The following is a 9,502-nucleotide window of genomic DNA, read 5'->3' as shown; positions in this document are numbered from 1 at the left end:
TTCAGCTTCTGCCCTTCGTCCATCCCTTCATCTCACCCTTCATCCTGAAAGTTCAGCACAGCAGCGGCCATTAAACATTTAACGGCTGACTTTTACTAGTTTCTCAGAGCAACAAAATCCTTTTCCCTCAGCACATGAATATGCAAGGAGACTCTGTCAATGCAAGAGCGATATAAAGGCAGAGCAGGGCACTATTACAACGCTGGCTGAAAGCCGCTGTTGTGTAGCCTTACATCACATCATCTCCTGGTGCAGAAAGGCATACTGGAACACCAACCCATTAGACTACAATCTCTGCTGGCTTTTTTTTCCTGTGTCACGACTTTCTTTTCTGTGTCATTGCATGCAGGCGTCCCAAGATGGGTGAAGTTCTACACTTGGACCCAAAAATGTTAACATTTCTGTCACTGTAGTAGGAATCCAACACTCAGAAACAGTGACAGGATTTTCTAAACAAGTAGGTGAAGGAGCCATGACCCACTGACTGCTGGATGTCTTCTTCTTTCACATTATTCCTCTGGCTCCCATGTAGCTCTGAATGTTTTCGACAAGGTTTTGCACGATATAATCTCACAAGACATACTGTGGTTAAGATAAGACATTACAGCAAATATTTCTAAACTTAATGTAGCCTCATGTTAACCTATATGTCCAAAACCATTTAGATCTCTTTTAAAAAGTGACTCCACATTGCTGAGTTGTGCCATAAGCGTGTAATGAAACTAAGAATCTACAGCCATACCAGCAGCTGTGAGAGCCAGTAGTGTTTTAAGTTAAATGCCAGCACAAGCATCATCGACATATAAAAAGATGGATGTTGCATCTCTACTTCCTCCCGCTGTACAAAAACGAGTGGTGGTGGATCGACCGACAGATGAACCATCCCTAGAGCCACGCCGCTAGCCTGGCTAAAAAAAGGCAACATAAAGACAGAGTTCATGCTTGAATACAGTCCAGTGATTTATGCTTTTGATCTGACATCCAAAAAGGGCTATCAAATGGTGTGAACAGCACGATCAATATGTTTACATTAGGCTACCAAAGAGTCTTGTGATCAATATAGGCCATGGACTGATTTACAAACAAACCAATGAATTAGTTAATCCATCAGCCACAATTATCAGAAGAGTCAAATGAGCTTCACTGAGCCACGTACGTTTAAAAAATTCAAATTAAACTGAGGATAAATTAAGGTCAGTTACAAACATTCACCAATGAGAGCAGCATAATGCTTTATTGTTGGGTAACTTACTCAAAGGCACCACAGTAGTATTCCCTACGGGAGACCATTACTCATTCATACACTCGCTGTTTTCGCCACATAGCATATAAATCACATGTCCGCCTTTCTAACCTGTAGGCTTATTTTGCCCTATTTGCACAAGAAACTTAGTCAGGAAATGTGTGTTCTTGCGTGTAGCTGAATTTAATTAAATATCTGAAATGTAAAGCATAGAGCCACATGACAGCAAGCTTAATGCTCAGTGCCACAAATAAATGATATCACAATGCACAATGCAAACCGACACATTCCCATCAGCTGTACTTTGTGTTTAGAGCTAATTAGCTGATGTTAGCATGCTAATATATGCCAAACTAAGACGTTGAACATTAATCGGTATATTAGCATCGTCATTGTCATTGTCAGCATGTTAGCAATTAGCTCAAAGCATCAATGTGCTAAGTACAGCCTCACAGAGCTGTTAGCATGGCTGTAGACTCCTCTTGTTCAGTAGTAAAACTCTTATTTTGGTTCATTTTCGAATTAAAGGGAATTAATCATTTTTAAGAGGAAATTCTGTGCCAACCTCTCAAGGAGCTAAAAATAGCAACATCAGGCTTCCATAAAGCACATGTAGCCTGTTATCAAGAACGCCTCACAGGTATTTTTGTTTCTCAGGAGCATGAGGGAGCCTTAGAGAAGTCAAACACTTTGATTTCCAAGTTAAAATCCCTCCCAGGTGCCTTGTTCTATGTATATCACTTTAAGCAGGGTTGTGTCTGCATCCCTTTGTGAGCTAAAATAGAAATATTTTGGCCCATGGCTGTGTGTCCTTATAAATGTGCAAGTACACAACTGTGTGTGTGTGTGTTCACCTCATGCCCGTGTCTCTATGTATGTGTGTGTCGGTGGAGTCAGCCCGTCCCCAGGGGGCTCGTAGTGTTTCAGACTGTCCTACTGGTTTTATTAACCAGTTGTTCCTCAGGGGCCAAATGAAAACACAGTTCAGCTTGTTTTCAGCAGACAGAGCGTCACAGTGTCGCTGATGTCGGACTCAAATCATCTGTCCCCAGAGTCAACACTGGAATGTATTCATGTTTACAGTGTATGTTTGAAATATTAGACACATACAGTTGTAACTACATTTTGAGGTACGTTAAAGGCTGTTATATTTCTAATGCATTACATTTTCAGAGGCAAATATTGTACTCTTTACTCTATAGCTTTTGTTATATATGATAAATTGTTTAAGATTGAAAGACCCAGAGTGTATGTAGGCCGAGTCTATACAGCTTAATCAAGTGGTCGATTAATCAAATGTCAAAAATCTATCAACATAAAATAATTTTCAGTTAATTTAAGTAATTTTTTACAGAAATAAATCACCAAATATTTGCTTTTAAAATGAGGATTTTGCTGCTTTTCTCTGTTTTACATCATAGTGAACTGCTAGTAGGACTGAGACAAAAATTGTATCCACCAAATGATTAACTGAGGTAGAACAGTAGATTATTTGCTAATGAAAATTTGCATTTGTTGCAGCTCTAAAAATGAGTTCAATATCACCATGCTGCAACATATTAAAATGTTACTTACATAAAGACATCAGCAATAATTATAGTATAATATAATAATAACACAGTATGAAAGGAGCTATTCTGCAAAATGAGTACTCTATCTTTGAGTACACTGTTATTACCTATGTATTTGTAACTTACTAAACTGTAAACTTTAACTTTTAACTTTAATCCTTTGTAATGGATGGTAAGGATCGTACTACTCTCCACTGTTAACCTCATTTAACATCTTAATTTGCTTTTTAGCACCTTAGTGCTAAAAAGCCGTCCTGATCTAAAATTGTTGATGCTTTTGTTCATTACCCTTCTTCACGCCTTGCTGTGTTTTTTTTTTAAATACCTGATTCATCATTGATAAATCTGTCTAATGCCATTTGTGCAACATATTTGGATGTGGTGGCATATGGGGGTGCTCTCGGTGCACATCATGTCTCTAGCAGAGCAGAGAAAGGCGATTGCAGTGCAAGGTGCAGAGAGGACATGTGACAGTGTAAAAAAAAATAAAAAAATACCCTGTGGCTGCTCCCTTCCCCCTTCCGAGCTCCTTCAGCCTCCATGTCTGAATTAAATGGGGCTTGTCTTCTTCCTCACAGCTGTAGCTGAGCTGTAACACTGTAAAATGAATGACAGACACACATTGTTCCAGGCAATTTCACTGTTGTGCAGACGCTCTTGCCAAAAAAAAATGCTTGTGTCATTTTGTCATTTTAAGTCCAAAAACAATTAGCATACATGTTAATAATAACAACACGCTGACAGATGTAATTGTTGCTATTTACATTTATTGCTTTAAAAAAGAGGCGCAGGATTTGTTAAACATGACATGTTCTCTTTAAAAGTGACTGGATACACTGAACCTATTTTGGTGCCTGTCTGTGACTTCCATTATGTTGCAAGTAAACCACACACACACACACAAAGCAAACCCAAAATGCTTACATGCACACAAATACACTAATAGACACATACGTCAACTAAAACATTAATTAGACCCACAAAAAGTCCCAAAACCTCACTGGCATGCAGATGTACAAGCACAGATTCGCATTCATTAAATACACACGCTGGTGAAGTAAAAGCAGACCAGCGGCTGTTTGGAGTTTATTTACAAAGCAGGAACTGAGGCCATAAACTCAAACCCCAGAGGCCCAGAGAAAATGACGAAGGGGTCTGTGCACCTCTTTGTTTTTCATCCAAACCTCTTTCAAGTTCCCTCGTTTTCGTCTTTAACGAGGCAAATACCAAACAAAGGTGGTAACTCAGGCAAAGGCAAAGACGTTTTTTATTCGTGAGGAACTGGATGGTGCGTTGCTTTCTTCCTTTCGAGCACTGAGTTTGCGGTTGGTGATGGTCCCGGCGGCATTTCACTGTGCTCTGATGATTTTACCAGATGACACAGTTTTAAACATCAGTGCATCTTCAGCACACGTGCACACTGAAAGGCAGAGGAGCATTCATATGTTTATGTGGGCCACTAAAGCAAAAAAAAAGGAAAGAAATTAAGTTTCTTCTTTCATGGCCATCGTAGTCAATTTGCATTTCATGAAACCAGAAAACACAGACACTAATCAAGGATTTCCCCCAGCAGAGCCAGAGCTGCTTTATGCTTTAACATCCAAATGAGCTTTGCTTACAACTGAAATGTCTGAGCCAGAAAATGTCCGTTTCCCCTTAAAATTGCCCTCAGCATGTCCAATTGGCTCACAAAATCCCACTAACAAATACTGTTGAGCAGATTTTACATTATTAAGTGACTCTTGCTTTCAGCTTAAGGGTAAATGTGCTCATGGTTGCACAAACCGAAAAGCAATTTGTTTTGTCATGAAAGTGTTTTTCAAAGTCATAAAGTTCACCCCCAAAACAAAATAGAAGTTATGAATGAGCTGGTCATGGGGTGGCTGTAAGAATATAAATTCAGTGTCGTTACATTCAAGGATTCAAGGTTAATTTATTGTCATTTACAAGGTTGAAGAATGACATTCAGATATCGTTCCCTTCATGGTACTACTAAAATAATGCTAATAATAATTGATTAATGAGTCGTAAATATATATATATTAATTTGTATGATGAATTGTTGAGGAAGAATTTAACAGTCTCTCAGCCTGACGGAAGAAACTGTCTTTAAGTCTGCTGGTACAGCAGCAGAAGCTCCTGTACCTTTTCCCAGATGGCAGCAGGGTGAACAGGCTTTTTTTTGTAATGTGTGACTAAAAAAGTCACTCTAGCAGCATGGCGGATGGTTATGTCAGTCACTCAGTCCACCACACGGATACAGACTAAAATATTGGTTGGAAACTAAAGATTTTTCTGGATGTAGAAGAGCGAAAGACAAACCTGCACTAAGACAGGTCCAAAGCTCCAGGGATCGGTATGTGGACATCTAAAATGAAATCAAACTAAAACATCCCGCCATGAGCATCAATACAAAAGGCCACTGAAAAGGCACAAAGCAAAAATACCACATGCAACTGCCTCTGTACGTGTGTGCATGTGCATGTGTCGGTGTCTGCCTGCCAGATTGAGTGAATGCATTAGAGTCCCTTTAGCCCGTATCTCAGTCCATATCTCATCATTATAAAGCTAAAGACGTGATAGGAGTAGACAGATTGACAGGAAGCCCTGGAGCCTCAAACCAGCCTCTATCGACCTTCAAGCCACCCAGGAAGAGCTCACCTGAACCCACATACATCTATCTATCTATCTATCTATCTATCTATCTATCTATCTATTCTACTCTATCTATCTCATCTATCTATTTGTCTATCTATCTATCTATCTGTCTATCTATCTATCTATATATCTAATCCATCTATCTATCTATCTATTACACACACATACATATCACACTCATTAGTATGCATGAGTGCACCCTGCAAGCATTTATGCTATTGTATTGCAGATACACACACATTCAGTGTCGCTTAGCACCTCACTGCTTCTGTCTGTCTCCCTCTCTCTCACACACACACACACACACACAAACACACACACACAGCAGGGATCTCCAGAGTTATTACACACTCAGAGAGGGGGCCTGATGTTGGCAGGTTGGCTCCAATGGAAGCAGATTTGCTGCACCTTGAAGCAATGTGTCCAAACATTCAGACAACATGCTGGGCTCTCATATCAAAGCTGTGCCTCTATTAGTAACTGAGAGCTACACAAGGACAACGGGACACAACAACAGTAGCACCAGTGTTATGCAATCCAGCGCAACAACCCCGCAACAAGTACTTCAGCTGTGAGGCTTATCGTGGCGAATATTTGTTGTGTCAGAGAGGAGCTGCATCTCTGGGAGAAACACGAGTTCCTTTGAAAACAAAAAACGCAATTTACTTGCAGTTTTGGTTCAAACTCAACCTATATTTAATGTGCCACATCGTTGATTTGAGTTTTTTAGATTAAGTCCAGTGACTCAGGGCACTTTGCTTTAAAAAATGAATTTCCTCTGTTTAAGGCATGAAAATCTGTTTGTTTGTGGGTGTTTTATGCATTGTTAGCCACTCAAAACACAGTTCTACACAATGACTGGCCTCACTCATGATTAGATGGGAAAACACAAGGAATAAACAAACACAATAAAGCAAACAATATTCAAAATATAGCAAGCAAACCAAAAGCAATGACAACAAACCAGAAGGATGGACTGCACAAACTTTAGTAGTGTAGCAGGCAGACCAGGTGAGCAGACTTCTGCAGGAAGGTTGTCGATAAGAACTCCTATAAATACCTGAATATTGACCTGGACATAAAACACAGGCCTTTTTAATAACTTGTCAGCGCCTAATGTATGTCTACTGTACATAATTAGTTCATAAACTGTGATTTCAACAATAGTGATCTTTGTGGTTTTGCACCTGCAATGTTGTGTATCCTTGTGATCTGACTCTGCAGAATCATCTATCAATTGTATCCACTTCATGGCTCCTAAGTGACTATCCAGCAGCATTTCATCCAGTCTTTGTCACACTGCAGGAAATTAGGGCCACTCAGGCCACTTAACGCAGACAGCAGCTGCGCATACTCAGTTCTTGAGCGTCTCTTTTGAAAGAAATATCAACCTGCAACATTTCAATAGGCCCCAACACAGCCTTTTGAGAGGCAGGGTACTGTGTTCAATTAACTATTGTTGTGGGGAAATGGCAGTTCATCTGGGTGATATTTAGCTGTGGGTCCTTTGGTGTGTAATCATGCTCCAATAAGCAGCTCAGTATTCAGCTCAGTCATCTCTGGTTGTGTAGTAGAGAACCACATGGGGACGAGGAGATGATATTCTCGTTATTGTGTGTGTGTCTGTGTGTGTGTGTGTGTGTGTGTGTGTGTGGAGGAGAGGGGATGAAGACTGAGCTCTGTGATGAGAAGCCAGTTGGCTGAAATTTTCCTCTTCCTCCCACCCTCTGACACACAGCAGAGACGCAAGAGTCCAGTGACGCTTTTCATATAAATGGATTTCCTGTCTGATTTTCACAAAAAACGAAGTCCTCTTTGTTTTATTCTTTTTATTGTTTAATTTGTCATGAAATTCAGTTGTTTGCCACTGTGTCACATCGATTTTGTAGTTTGAGGTGACATATTTCTCACTTGTATTCTTCACCTCACATGTTATTCTTTACTGCATTGTTTCCATGGGGAGGGAAAAAATTACATTCTGTTTTTCAGAATTATGGTGACAAACATAATTTTACAGAAACAATAAGGAGTTGTTGTGGATTATTGCAATATATCCAACTCAAAATTGACTTTTGGCAATGATCCTCCCTCTTTAGTTTCTGTTGTCGTCAAGCTTTCCTTTCTCGAGCAGCACATACAATGAGGCAGTTTTATCATTCTGAACTGATTTCAGACATAAGTAGACAAAAGCAGCATTTCTTGCCAGCGACAGTTGATTTAGCTGGTCGAAATGACAGCTGGTGCTAACTGCTTTTACGAGCTGTGGCTAGTTAGCTAATTAATCTAATGTGAGTTAGTGTTTCTGGCTTACTATTTTTTATAATGAGAACCATATAAAAGATCTTAGATGATATTGTGCTAAAAGACTGAGGCTAATGCTGCATGTCTCAGGCAAGAAGAATCCACTTGATAATAATCTGTGTAAATAAAGACAGCATTGTTCTTGTACTGCAGAGTTTAGCTAGTAGTAAAATTGTTTGTCTGACCAGGAAAAACGTATTTTATTCTAACACAGTTTGGCAGCAAATCTTACAATGTCAAGATTCTATTTTTGCCTTATCGCTCTTAATTTTAAAAGGTATGTTTCACTTTTAATGTTGCATGAGAAAAGGCTTCTAGCATGAGGACAAACCGACATGTTATTGGTGTCTCTTATAATCAGTATGGTTGCAGTTGCCTGGGTGGGGAAATACTACACATTGGGCAAGCAGGTTGTTTTTTTTTTACATAACCTGCAACCCACAAAATAGTGAAATATGAAATGGTCCTTCTTGAAATAATGATTGGTTACTATTAGTAGGTAGTAACGCTGGATAGCTGGACTGTTAAAAAACAGCATCTCATATATTTAAAAAAAAAATGTCGACAGCATACTTTACATTCTGAAGGACAAACACTTGTGAATCAATTTTCCCATAATATAAATAGATTATTTTTTTTCATTGGAGTACACATTTGCTAGTGTTTTTGTTCTTATTTCACCAAACGTGCAGTGTAACTAAATGGCAAACCCCAGGTGAAGACCGGGTGTGTAAGCAATTATACCTCAAAATGATTTTCGGGGAGGCTGATTTATCTCCACTGTGCACTGAGAGCAGATTATGAAACCCAGCCAGTGCACAATAAAACCCCTATTACACAAGCAATGAATTTCATCAAAGAGTAGAGCAGGAGAAAAGAAAAAAAAAATATCCAACCATCCATCCATAGAGTCATAGAGTCTACCTTGAGCTGCAGCTGAATACAGAACAGCCCAGGGAAGCCTCCACAATCCCAGGCAAGATATTCATTACAGCCACAAACCTCCAAGTCAGCAGAACAGGGGAGCAGGATTCAATGAGGGAGCAGCCATCTCCAGTGGCTCTGATTTCATGCTCCAAGCTGTATTCCCCCAGGTTGCGGAACACCCAACCCCCACCCTTGTTTTTCCATTGTCCTGGCCGTTTTTTCCTCCTCAACGTCGGCCCACAAACGTGACTGCACGCAGAAATCACACTCAGGAGGGCTCTCCCCCTTGAGCTGCCAAGAGGAGAGGGATAGGATTTCACCACCTAACAAGAGCTCTATTTGCCAGAGTGTGCCCTTAATGGGGTTTCATCCATGAGGAAAAATGCTACTGTATCTGTATAATATAAAGCTGTGTAATAATACAAGCTCCCCTCTGCTCCTTTGGGTTTTAAATCAATGGCGGAGTGCTCTGCAGCCCTGTGGGTCAAGGTGGATAATGGCACAGAAAACTGCCTACCAATTTGCCTGCAACATGCATTGTCCTGTTGTATTGTGTGTCACTTCAGTTTTTATCCTGTTTTGTTCAGATAGCATAAAGATTTAATGACTGAGTTCTCCATACTTCAGTATGTCACTAATAGGAGGGAAGCATGTAAAAATCTGTTCTGACAGGCAGACTCCAGTGTCTCTGTGTGCAAACGGCCAGATGTCAGCAGCTGCTTCATGAAGACTGTCTTTGAGGATCACCTCAGGGTCAAAACTCACTTATTGTAGGGCCTGGCTGATATATATATATATATAT

Source organism: Morone saxatilis, unplaced genomic scaffold, assembly GCF_004916995.1.
Source record: "Morone saxatilis isolate NCDOM2014 unplaced genomic scaffold, NCSU_SB_2.0 Contig18, whole genome shotgun sequence".
Lineage (NCBI taxonomy): Eukaryota > Metazoa > Chordata > Actinopteri > Moronidae > Morone > Morone saxatilis.
This window is presented reverse-complemented; position numbering follows the sequence as displayed.